The 14019-nt window shown below is 37.9% G+C and overlaps 1 protein-coding gene across 8 annotated transcripts in view; it reads right to left on the bottom strand.

The window, feature by feature from the left end:
- The window catches only part of NCALD (neurocalcin delta), a 432634-nt gene that overhangs the window by 64093 nt on the left and 354522 nt on the right, over window positions 1–14019 (bottom strand). The window lies entirely within an intron of this gene.

The raw sequence follows: 14019 nt of genomic DNA, 5'->3' as shown, positions 1-14019 counted from the left end.
CCAATCACAAGCACTGAAATTGAGATTGTGATTAAAAATTTCCCAACAAACAAAAACCCAGGACGAGATGGATTCACAGGCAAACTCTATCAAACATTTAGAGAAGAGCTAACACCTATCCTTCTCAAACTCTTTCAAAATATAGCAGAGAGAGGAACACTCCAAAACTCATTCTACAAGGCCAGCATCACCCTGATACCAAAACCAGACAAAGATGTCACAAAAAAAGAAAGTACAGGCCAATATCACTGATGAACATAGATGCAAAAATCCTCAACAAAACACTAGCAAACAGAATCCAGCAGCACATTAAAAGAATCATACACCATGATCAAGTGGGGCTTATCCCAGGAATGCAAGGATTCTTCAATATATGCAAATCAATCAATGTGATACACTGTATTAACAAACTGAAGGATAAAAACCATATGATAATCTCAATAGATGCAGAACAAGCTTTCAACAAAATTCAACACCTATTTATGATAAACACTCTCCAGAAAGTAGGCATAGAGGGAACTTACCTCAACAGAATGAAGGCCATATATGACAAACCCACAGCCAACATCATTCTCAATGGTGAAAAACTGAAACCATTTCCTCTAAGATCAGGAAAAAGACAAGGTTGCCCACTCTCACCACTATTGTTCAACATAGTTTTGGAAGTTTTAGCCACAGCAATCAGAGATGAAAAAGAAATAAAAGGAATCCAAATCAGAAAAGAAGAAATAAAACTGTCACAGTTTGCAGATGACATGAAACTATACATAGAGAATCCTAAAGATGCTACCAGAAAACTACTAGAGCTAATCAATGAATTTGGTAAAGTAGCAGGATACAGAATTAATGCACAAAAATCTCTTGCATTCCTATACACTAATGACAAAATATCTGAAAGAGAAATTAAGGAAACACTCCCATTTACCACTGCAACAAAAAGAATAAAATACCAAGGAAGAAACCTACCTAAGAAGACAGAAGACCTGTATGCAGAAAACTGTAAGACACTGATGAGAGAAATTAAAGACGATACAAACAGATGGAGAGATATACCATGTTCTTGGATTGGAAGAATCAACATTGTGAAAATGACTACACTACCCAAAGCAATCTGCAGAGTCAATGCGATCCCTGTCAAGCTACCAATGGCATTTTTCACAGAATTAGAACAAAAAATTTCACAATTTGTATGGAAACACAAAAGACCCCGAATAGCCAAAGCAATCTTGAGAAAGAAAAATGGAGTTGGAGGAATCAGGCTCCCAGACTTCAGACTATATTACAAAGCTACAGTAATCAAGACAGTATGGTACTGGCACAAAAATAGAAATATAGATCAATGCAACAGTATAGAAAGCCGAGAGATAAACCCACGCACATATGGTCACCTTATCTTTGATAAAGGAGGCAAGAATATACAATGGAGAAAAGACAGCCTCTTCAATAAGTGGTGCTGGGAAAACTGGACAGCTACATGTAAAAGATGAAATTAGAACACTTCCGAACACCATACACAAAAATGAACTCAAAATGGATTAAAGACCTAAATGTAAGGTCAGACACTATCAAACTCTTAGAGGAAAACATAGGCAGAACACTCTATGACATAAATCACAGCAAGGTCCTTTTTGAGCCACCTCCTAGAGAAATGGAAATTAAAATAAACAAATGGGACCTAATGAAACTTAAAAGCTTTTGCACAGCAAAGGAAACCATAAACAAGATGAAAAGACAAACCTCAGAATGGGAGAAAATACTTGCAAACGAAACAACTGACAAAGGATTAATCTCCAAAATTTACAAGCAGCTCGTGTAGCGCAATATCAAAAAAACAAACAACCCAATCCAAAAATGGGCAGAAGACCTAAATAGACATTTCTCCAAAGGAGATATACAGATTGCCAGCAAACACATGAAAGTGTGTTCAACATCACCAATCATTAGAGAAATGCAAATGAAAGCTACAATGAGATATCACCTCACACCGGTCAGAATAGCCATCATCAAAAAATCTACAAACAATGAATGCTGGAGAGGGTGTGGAGAAAAGGGAACCCTCTTGCACTGTTGGTGGGAATGTAAATTGATACAGCCACTATGAAGAACAGTATGGAGGTTCTTTAAAAAACTAAAAATAGAACCACCATATGACCCAGCAATCCCACTACTGGGCATATACCCTGAGAAAACCATAATTCAAATAGAGACATGTACCACAATGTTCATTGCGGCACTATTTACAATAGCCAGGACATGGAAGCAACCTAAGTGTCCATCAACAGATGAATGATAAAGAATATGTGGCACATATATACAATGGAATATTACTCAGCCATAAAAAGAAACAAAATTGAGTTATTTGTAGTGAGGTGGATGGACCTAGAGTCTGTCATACAGAGTGAAGTAAGTCAGAAAGCGAAAAACAAATACCATATGGTAACACATATACATAGAATCTAAAAAAAAAAAAAAAAGTTTCTAATGAACCTGAGGCAGGACAGGAATAAAGACGCAGATGTAGAGAATGGACTTGCAGACACGGGGAGGGGGAAGGGTAAGCTGGGACCAAGTGAGAGAGTAGCATTGACATATATAGACTACCAAATGTAAAATACATAGCTAGTGGGAAGCAGCTGCATAGCACAGGGAGATCAGCTCGTGCTTTATGACCACCTAGAGGGGTGGGATAAGGAGGGTGGGAGGGAGACACAAGAGGGAGGCGATATGGGGATATATGTATACATATAGCTGATTAACTTTGTCATACAGCAGCAACTAACACACCATTGTAAAGCAATTATACTCTAATAAAGATGTTAACAAATAAATAAATAAATAAAATGTCATTAAAAAAAAACCCACTGGTGTCTGAAGTAATTAAAGTTAAACCTCTATGGTCAAGGGAGAGGGTCAATAAATATAGTGAATTCCTCTAAATTCTCTGTGAGTTCTAGGCCACTGGGTAAAGTAACTGCTTCCCTACTGTATGATTTAGTTTTCCTTTTGAAAGTGGTTCTGACTTTAGGAACTATAATCCTTACATATTAACTTTTTAATCTACTTTTTCCCCAGGAGACCATTCCTAAAGGTGATCTCTGGTTAAAAACTTTTTATTTCCCCGAAGGTATTTTTGATTATCCCTGATCTTTTCTGATCTTTATGAGATTGTAAACTAAGCTTTACTAACTGAAAATATAAACCCATACCCATTAAGAAACAATTAGTTTTTAAGAAACATTGATTCCTCAACCTCTTACTGTTCGATTGAATTTCAATTTTTAATTGGCAATTTAATTTAGTTAAAACTCGTTAATTCCTGCTTTAAAGAAACAGTTATCTGAAGTTCAAATGCTTGAGTTCATTTCAGGGTTCTTTTTCTTCTGTTGAAGTGAAGTAAAATGAAATATAATGCTTTTTAATTTAAAAATATTAATAGTGGCTATTTTAGGCAGTAGAATATTAAAAGTGAGGTTTATTTTCTTCTTCATATTCTTCTGTATTTTCTGAATGTTCTATCATAAACATATATTTATGCTATACTTAAGTTTCTTAGAATAGAAAACTAATATAGGACTATTTGAGAATATTACTGGGACCAGAAAATCTCAGGTTCCATGGCTTTCTCTTTGACAAGCAAGGTGGCAAGCTAAGTGATTATATAAAAATTGTATTGAATATGGTTTAAGTAGGTGGGTTGAAAACATGTATGTCTGAAATCTCTGCATCGTGGAACTTTGTGTAAACTTTGCTCAGTGTAAACCTAAGAAATTTCCAATTATTTGGGGACTTGTAACAGGGAATTTATTTATTTATTTATTTACTTACTTACTTACTTATTTATTTATTTATTTATGGCTGCATTGGGTCTTCGTTACTGTGCACAGGCTTCCTCTAGTTGTGGCGAGCAGGGGCTACTCTCCCTTGTGGCACACAGGCTTCTGATTGCAAAGCACGGGCTCTAGGTTCGAGGGCTTCAGTAGTTGTGGTACGCAGGCTCAGTAGTTGTGGCTCTCAGGCTCTAGAGCACAGGCTCAGTAGTTGTGGCCACATGGGCTTAGTTGCTCCACGGCATGTGGGATCTTCCTGGACCAGGGCTCGAACCCGTGTCCCCTGCATTGGCAGGCAGATTCTTAACCACTGTGCCACCAGGGAAGTCCTAACAGGGACTTTATTAATTGAAGACTTCATACAAAAGAAAGAGGAATCATAGGTTTATTTCAAACTTCCTTAAAATGTCCCTGTTTAAAGAAAGTAGAATGATGGTTGCCAGGCCCTGAGGCGGGGGCTGGGGGTAGGGGGGAGAAGGATGGGGAGTTAGTGTTTAATGGATACAGAGTTTTGGTTTGGGAAAATGAAAAAGTTCTGGAGATGTGTGGTAGTGATGGTTGCATGACAATGTGAATGTACTTAACGCCACTGAATTGTACACTTACAATGGTTAAAATGGTTAATTTTATGTTATGTATATTTTACCACACTAAAAAGTCCCTGTTTCTTAAATCTAGACATGATTTAACACGATTTCATGAGACCTCCCCTTTGTTTACAGTATCCCCAAATCAGCATCTTTTTGTCAACCCATAGCATAACTAAATTTTGCACCTTTAACGAAGTAATCCTCTTGGTGACATTGTTGATGGAGCAGTTAGGCCTTTTGGTCAGTCTGGGTATTAATCCCTAGCCTGTTTTGAGGGCACGAGGAGGAAGAGAATTCTTTTCTGAAGAGCAATGGATTGGGTTTTTAAAGCTGGAAGTTGGCCAGCAATTTGGAGGTGAGCATAGCAGATTCTAGTTGACAGTTACTTTTATATACAAAACGGAATTTGGACCAGAGGTTGCATCTTTCTTAAATAGCATCTATTTTGTGAAAACATCCTTGGGATATGCCAGAAAATAATTTCATGAAAACTATAACTTCCACTTAAATTTCTGTTCAAGCTCTCTATAAAGAAAACCCCCAAGAGAGTGAATGGTTTGCTTTAACTACCCTCAGCAGTTGGCCTTATAAGAGAGCTCAGGCTCACCAAGTGTTCCATGGCCATTCAGGAGTGAATGGCCAGGAGGTAGCAAGGAACATCAACATGGGCAATGGCCTCAGGAAATAGAAATCGATTTCCAATCTGCATGGCTGCCAGGAGCTATGGTGAGTGATGGTCTGTCTACAAGTGTAAAGCACACCTTTACTCTCCATCAGAGACTGAGACAAGTACTCCTCTCAACTGGCTTAAAATCTTTATGTGATTGGAGATTTTAAAATTATGTCACAGATTCAATTCCCATGAGGCACTGGACTTTAGATACAGTACTAACTTGCATGGTGCTGTGGTGAAGTCATCATCAATATCAACGTGTGACCTTAGATATCACCAGAAGGATTAACCAGTGGTGTTTTTGTTAAGTACACAGGCATTTATTTTCTAACATTCTTTATACTGTACATAACTATTATACACACTTTGGCACGTATAACTTACAAATATGTTTCTTGAGAATGGGATGTTCTGATTAAGAATATTCTGATAGCTGCCAAACACATATATTGATGGTCAGTTTTCAAAGAGTTGAGATACAATGAAATGTACTACCAACTTAAAATTAAAACGTCACTGAACCATAGTTAAGTCTTTCACTGATGACTTAATCAAAAGATTTATCAGAATAACGGTGCAATGTCCCAGGGGGTTCACAATGAATATCAATTATCATTATAGTATAGTTCTACAGAAAACGTTATGAAGGTTTGAATTTTCAGTTGGTTTGGGTTTTATGTGAATGTGACTTTGTTAAATAGTAGATTATATTCTTTTAAAATATGAAGTTAACATAGCTCTCCGTACAGATATCACCCAGCTAAAGTTAAAAGCCATTTACACAGTATTGAGGGCAGAAAAGAATTCACATTTTTTTTAATTTAAGAAGTTAGAACTTTTGTATGAGAAAAATGCAGGAAAAGGAATCATTTAGCACATATTCATAATTAAAATAAGCTGTCTAAAGCAAAAGGAAACAGGGTTATTAAACTATTATAATACCACTTGACACATGTATCACTTACCTGCTCCCAAACTTTCACTAGCTTCTTGCTGTCAGATCAAATCCAGTTTTTTAAAATTATTATTTATTTGTTTGTTTGTTTATTTTTGGCTGCGTTGGGTCTTCGTTGCTGCACGCGGGCTTTCTTTAGTTGCGGCGAGCGGGGGCTACTCTTCGTTGCAGTGTGCGGGCTTCTCATTGTGGTGGCTTCTCTTGTTGCAGAGCACAGGCTCTAGGCACACGGGCTTCAGTAGTTGTGGTGCGTGGGCTCAGCAGTTGTGGTGCACGGGCTTAGCTGCTCTGTGGCATGTAGGATCTTCCTGGACCAGGGCTCGAACCCATGTCCCCTGCAGTGGCAGGTGGATTCTTAACCACTTCGTCACCAGGGAAGTCCCCAGTTTGTTTTAAATTGATAAATTCTAGGTCCTCCACAGACCCACCTTACAGGTTGTACATTTTGTTTTTTCCCAGCCATTTTCTTGATCTCAGATGGGTGAGTGTCTACTTCTGTTACTAGGAATGTACTTATGATGTTTCTTATTCATGGGCAATCCTTTCACTCCTGGTCATGCCAAATATTCTGTATCTTTTGAAGCCCAACTCAAAGCTCACTTCCCCTCTGAAGTCATCTCAATGCCATATACCCTTCCATAGTTAATGTATTCATTAACCACCTACCAGAGATTTAATAAGTGGTTACTCTGTGTCCAGTGCTACACTAGGCACTATAAGAAGTTGTACCCAGCGTGGAAGACAAAGCTCTGGACCTCAGTTGCATATGCTGTCCGGCCTCCCCAACTAGACTGTAACCCTTTCAAAGACTGGCTGGTCCTATGTTACCCTCGTAGTATCCTACTTAGCTGGGACATCTTGGGTGAGGTGGGACATGTGTTGGTCACTAAAAGGTCTAGATGACTGGACCACATCTGCCTGGTGTTAGTGGTGAGCAAATGAGAGACAACTGGAGGAACCCTACCAGTCCTTGGACACAAAGGAAATCTTTTCATAGGTGCTCAACAACAGGGCCCACTATATGGAATTAATACATGTTGAATGAATACAGCAAAAGTGAACAAACCAATTAGCCTTCTTAAAGGGAAGGTGGGAAGACCCTCAGGATGGGGTGACGTTTAAGCAAGAAGAAAGTCAGGGGTATTGATTTCTCTGCAGCAGAAGAGACAGAGATGCTTCCTTGAGTCAGGACCTAAGGACTACATTTCTGAGTATTTCAAATACTAGGTTTGACCAACACATGGAGCCGCAAGCCAGTGGGACAGCTGCCATTTTGGCAGCTTTACTAAAAGAAAAAAAGACTTTGCTGAATGAGCTAAATCTTACCTGGCCAAGAGAAATCCCCTAGCTTTACTATAAATCATTAGAGCAGAAAAATAGGTTTAGAAGCATTGGAAATGGGCCAAAAGAGAGTGTCAAGGAGACAGCAGGATCTAACAATAGAAAACTAGGCAGCAGATTAGACAGAGTAGGTGTGAGAGAGACAAAAGCAGATACAGAGACTAAGCAGTGACCAAGGGAAAATGGCACAAGTACTGCTATCTACACAGGAATCTCCTGTCGAGAGGGTCCCAGCCAGGAGGAGGCAACGAGGGAGATTTCACTAACGCATACAGTCCATCGCAGTGTAGCCCAAACCTTCTCCTAGAACCAGCAACAGCATTACTATGTAGGGACTCTCTTCCAAATTTATGAACAGGATATGTACCCAAAGCCCATTTGTAATTTAATTGGTAACTGAAATATATTTTCCTCCAGAAATTATTTTAATTAGGTTAGATACTTATGCCAAATCCCCAAAACCTATTTAATCTACATGTACTTACAGTTTAGCCCTTTACACAGGTATTTTAGTAATTTCTAATTACCCCATACATTCCAGTTACTCTGGTTGCCTAAGAAATAATTCTAAAATTTATGGACTTAAAACAACAACAATTTTTATTTTGCACATGAATCTGCAATTTAGGGCATGGCTCAGCTGGGACAGTTCATCTCTGGTTCACTTGGCATCAGGAAGGGTAAGGGGGACCTGGGACTGGGGCCTGGAATCCTCGGAAGGCTTGCCCACTCACATTTCTGGCAGTTGATGCTGGTTGTCTGGCTGAGATCCTAGCTGGAGGTGTTGGCTGAAACCTACATATGGCCCCCCTATATGGTCTGGGCTTCCTCATGGTGGCTGGTTTCCAAGGGCAAATGTCATGTGTAAGAGAAACAAAGAATAGCCAAGAGAAAAAAAAAATTGAATTCTTTTTCAAATCCAGCCTTGGAAGTCATCTAGCATTGTTCTCACTGTGCTCTATCAGTTGGACCAATCACAAAGCTCATGTGGGTTCAAGGGGAAGGCAATAGACTCCACCTCTTGAGGGAGAGTAACAATATTCCAGAAGAGCAAGGGGGAGTAGATATAATTGGAGAGAAATTATAAATTGAGAATTGGAGAGATATAGATATAATTGGAGAGAAATTATAAATTATAAATTGGAGAGAAATTGGAGAGAAATTTAAAAATAGCATCCCACAATAGTGTACAATCTGCCACAACATATAACATTACTTCTAGAAAAAATATTTTTTCTAGAAAAAATATTCCAGCTTAAAAGGTAATACAGCATAGTGACTCTAGAGCCAAATTCCCAGAGCTCTGTTATATACTTGTGTGATGCTGGACAATGTGCTCAAGCTCTCTGTTCCTTAGTTTCCTCATTTATAAAATTGGGATGTTGTGAAGAAAAAACAATAGTTATTTTGAAAAAAGCTTAGAAGACTATCTAGCTCTCTAAGTGTCAGCTGTTCTCATGACACCAGGGATACACGTCCTCCAACTTCGGCAGTGGTACTTCCTGGTTCCTGGGGAGACAGTGGTGGTGGCAGCACTACCAGGGGTAGAAAATGAATGATAACAGTTCACATTATTGAGTACCTAATACCTGTCAGTTACCATGCCAAGTAAACTGACTTAAAAATCTATAAGGTAGGTACTAATATTATCCAGGTAAGAAAACTGTGACTTTGGTAACTTGCCCAAAGTGACACCTGCAAGTGGTAGAGACGGGATTTGTCCCCAGATCAGTTTAACTAGATGGAAGGAGCCTGAATCCCTGGATTACTGCATGGAGCAGAGCCTGTCTCCCAAATCTGATTTGTGGCTGAGTGAAAAAGGAACAGTACTGTATTATGCTGTTGGGATTTGGGGTTATTTATTAGAGCGGTGAACCTATCTTGACTGGGGGAGTACAGGGAAGATGGGATTGATATGCTTGAGCACAACTAACTTAATGATTCCTTTCATAAGATGAAATGGCTCTTGTTATTTGCATAAGGCAGGGTATATGCATAAAAGAAAATTATTCTCTAGGTCAGTCCCTACCAGTCTCATATATCTTCTGAACAGGAGAGGACAAACAGCTTTTGGAAATAGGGCTGGGTGTACTGATCTGGAACCCTTGACACTGATATGAACAGACTGCTTACAAATTAGGCTGACTGTTCACCAGCTGGGGAATGCCTCTTCTAAGGTTTGACTCTGGTGTAAAATCTAATGGTTCCCAGGTTGTTTGCTTGTCTCTTTTGTTTTGATTTCTTTCCCTTATAGAGAAGATTCTCTTTCTGACTACGCTGGCCAGCACAGCTGTGAGGGAGAAACCTTGGCTGCTGTTACACTTAGGTCTCTGGGCAGGTACCCTATATAGTTAGACTGTAAGTTCCATGATGGCAGAGACCTTGTCTGTCCTGTTCACCACAGCATCCCTAGTGTCTAGTCTAATGTCTGGCACACAGTAGGTGCTCAAAACTTATTAAATGCATGAAAGACTGAATGTTTGAATAAAAGCTCAAGCAAACAAAAGTCAGAAGTCTATAAAGTTAACTTGGGCTCTTTATGCCAGTGGCATATCCCTCAAAGACCACATGAGGGAGGAGCCCAAAATGCCTACTACGATACTGTGGATGCAGTAGCCCCTTGATAAAATGCTTGCTGATTGAGTGATGCTACCTAATGCTTCACCTGATCCATGGTAAAACGTGGGAAGGCACAGGATCAGATAACTATTGTGGGATGCTATTTTTAAATTTATCTCCAAGGATGTTGTAAATATGGCCGTCACAAAAGTGGTCGTGCTTTTAGTTGTATGAATCACACAAAAGTCTGTGGGAGTCAGCAGAGCGTCAGCCAAAGAGTACAACACTCTTCTCAACATTCACCTCTCATGGGTAGGGTTTAAATTCATAAAAGTCAAGCAACTCTAGAATCATCCATAAAAGAATTCATCTTGGCATGAAAGCAGTTTGCAGTCTTTGGTTTTCTGCACTCACTGGAATTCAGAGATCAGAAAATATGGACAATCCTCCTTTTAGGACAGGCAGCAGCTGGACTATCTTTCAGACTAGAGATTTCTTTCTTGAAAATCAAATATAGAACTTGAGTGTGATGTAAGTATACTATGTTTTACATTAATGTAAACTAAAGTTTAAAGGGATGCTATGTCTCTAATTAAAGGCATTTACAGAAATATGTCCAAAAACTCCCTAAAGTTCACTGCAGAAATAAAAAGAACAGACTGTGGTTTGGAGTAGATGGCTCCGTTGGATTTAAATATTTATCATATAATTTTTGTATCGAAGTCTTAATGGGCACTAACTTTTATGGCATCACTTCTGGAAACAATAAAATATACTGCATTTTGGAATGCTATTTCTAGTTGATTTCCATCACAGGGTACCATTAAAATAACAGTGGATTTCATGAAAAATAATGGCACATTCCTTTCCAACTGGAGTCCGAGATTTTTGACTTTTTCCAAGTTTCTTTATCAAGGTGCCACAGACACTCAAAGCCCCCGAAGAAGGTGTTCTTTTCTAGTCCAAAGAATAAGAAATGTTTGGGAAAATCCTCTTTCGTAATTCCCCTGAGAACACATGAAGAAAAACTGCTAAGCTTCCATTTCAAATGTTAGGGATTTGGATTGAGTTTAAACACCAGCTTGTGCATAATGTCATAGCTCCAATTTTCTTATGCTGGGGTGATGGTGCTGATGTAATAGAAAGGATGCAAGGACTAAACGCAGAGCTGGAAAGGCAGCGATACACGACATCAGCCAAATAACTGCAAAGTCACTTAGTTAGCTGCAGAGGAAAATTAGGCAATATCTTCTGCTAGCTAAGAGTGACGTGGGAAATGAGACAATTCTTATATAAGTCACCCTAAACAATAATATTAATATTTCCTGTGTTGTTCTTGAATATCCAATAAGTCAAATAAGATTTTGCGTTCAGATTACTTGGGAAGTGTCTCCACTCCCCATTTCACTTTGAATGAATGTCTCCTGTTCCAGGGACCTCTGACAGGTGAACCAGCAGGCTCTATCCAGAGTAACTGAAATTTACATTACAATTGATCAATTTACGCATGTATGTGCTTTACATCAAACTGAAAAGTGACATAAATTCTTTAATGCTCATTTCAATTGTTGTGAGCACACAAAGTACCTTCTAGAATATTTCTTCAGCTACGATCTCATATGACATCCTGCATTCTTCATGAAAGTGCTACTTGCTTATTTTCTTTGACTGGATAAAGGTCCCTTTGTAAATAGCTATAGTCTTACTTCTATGGTCCATAACTTGCATAACTTGCGTTATCACTATAAATTTTTCCTCTTAACCCCTGTCTAACTAGGTATGAGCTCAGTCCAACCAAGTACACAAGCCTACTTATGGATTAAGGAGGAAAACAAAAGAAATTTACAATTTGGTAGCGATGTGGATACCACCCCTTTCACAGAGAAATTAGAGAATACTGTGAAATTCACACATTCAGAGAAAAAATCAGATGTGGTAGAGCTGAATGTGGAAATGGTGGTGTGCATTTTGTCCGGTGCAGTTCCAAGACCTTTTAGCATCACAAGCTTACATATCATTTAACTCAGGAGTGGAGGGAATTCATGGGATTCAGGAACTTGGATGGGAAAAATATTCTATCTTTAGTTTCACTAACCTCAAAGTAAAATTTAGATTAAAATGTAGAGCATAAACCACCGTACCTGTGGTTTTGTTGCCAAGAGAAATCACAGATATTCTCACATCACATTACAGTCACTGTAGCCATCTCGAAATACCTTTTATGTTCGTCACTACTTCAAAATTATGGTAGTTATTATAACTATGGTAGTAATTATAACTGCTGCTAATTTGTTTTATTTAATAGTGAATTACTGACAACACACACATCACAATTTTAAAAATTTGGTTAATGTATTTCAATAAAAGTAATTCCCTTTGTCATCCTGCATACTTTGTCATGCATTTAAAATCATCATTCTAAGAAGAACCTATAAGCTTCACCAGCCTGCCAAAGAGGTCCATGGCACCCAAAAGATTAAAATCCCTTGAAACTGTACATAAAGCATTTAATAATGCAACATCCAGGTTTCTAGAGTAAATCATTCCTTGCTAGTATCTTTTGAAGTTGAAGCAAACTTGACCTTGAAATCAACACAGTCTCATTGCTGTAAATAGATGATTCTGATGAGAGTCATTTTTTCCCCTTATTTTGCCATAAGAAAAGACCTGTAGATTCTAAAGTACTTCTGCCATCATAGCATAGGTTGTTTTCTTCTAATGATAAACTTTATCATTGTCATTTTGCCAATCAACACTAAAATATTCACTCATTTCGTATTGCTGAAATCCAGTCTGTTTTATTAGGGCACTGAATACAATCATTTTATAACTTTAAAACATAGAGAGAGCATCAAGAAAATCTTCACTACCTGGAAAAACTATAACGAAAATCCCTTATTTTGAGTAAAAGAAGCAAACATCAAAGTACCCCATCAAAGACCGCTTTTAAATGACAGTGCTACTGGCTACGGGTCCTACTCATGCTCACTTGAAATACTGCAAATCAATTAACATATTTCTAGGAGTGTTAAGAATAGGGCCTCTGAGTTATTATAATTATGAGATAAATTAAACAATGAGATAACGCCTCAGTAGATGTGCCTCGAGTGTAAGCACATTAAGACTTTTTGGAAAATCCTCCATGGAGACTCTGGCCAAAAATAGACATATCAAATGCCAGCAAGTTAAATGAATATTCACTCACTGAAAGCTACTGAGAAATTATTTATACACTCACAATTATTCACTTATTACTGAAGCTAAATACTGTTCAAAATGTTCATCTCCAAGAGTAAAATAAAGGTGATCAGAATTCAGAAACTAATAAAGAATGTAGAAAAGAATAATATATTCTTGCTATATTGATATATAACTCACATACTGTAAAATTGATATGTAACTCACATACTATAAAATGTGTATTCTTCATTTACATAGTTAAACCATTATTTTTCTATTCATCAAAATAGTAGGTATATTACTTGTGCTGCTCTAAAATTTGCCTTTTTTTCCAGTTAAATTTGTAAGATTTAGATACCTGCTTATAAATCTAGGCTCGATCAACTTCAGTACCAGAGGTTTTTGTTGAATTACAAGCTACAAAAACCATCCAACTTGTGTGCAATAATGGAAAATTCAAAATTACTAAACTTGGGAAAGAAATAAACTACAACAATGCAAACCCCCCTCCCATTTGCAGTATATATTGTTATAGGAATAGAGATTAAAAGCTTTATTAATCACAGTTATCAAATTACTCATTCAAGATCTAGAGCGATTTTTAGTGGCTATTTATATCTGTGTTTGAATTAAAGTAGATCTACCAATGATAATTTAGTTTTAAGGCTACTGTTTTCTTCTCTAGGTAATTATTTCAATTTTTAAATATAAAAATAGCTTACATGCCTCCTTAGTGAAGACCATCCAATGCTATTCTCTTCACAGCTGAATTTTCAGAGGAAGATACTGAAAATGTGCACTTTGCTCTAAGAACCAAAAAGCAACTGCATGAGCACATGTCAGAGGTTCCACCCCAACTTCCTTGGCATACTGCGGATTATTTTTCTCTAAACA

This window comes from Balaenoptera musculus, chromosome 17, assembly GCF_009873245.2.
Source record: "Balaenoptera musculus isolate JJ_BM4_2016_0621 chromosome 17, mBalMus1.pri.v3, whole genome shotgun sequence".
Lineage (NCBI taxonomy): Eukaryota > Metazoa > Chordata > Mammalia > Artiodactyla > Balaenopteridae > Balaenoptera > Balaenoptera musculus.
Note: the sequence above shows the minus strand (reverse complement) of the source record. Positions and strands in the feature narration are given on the sequence as shown.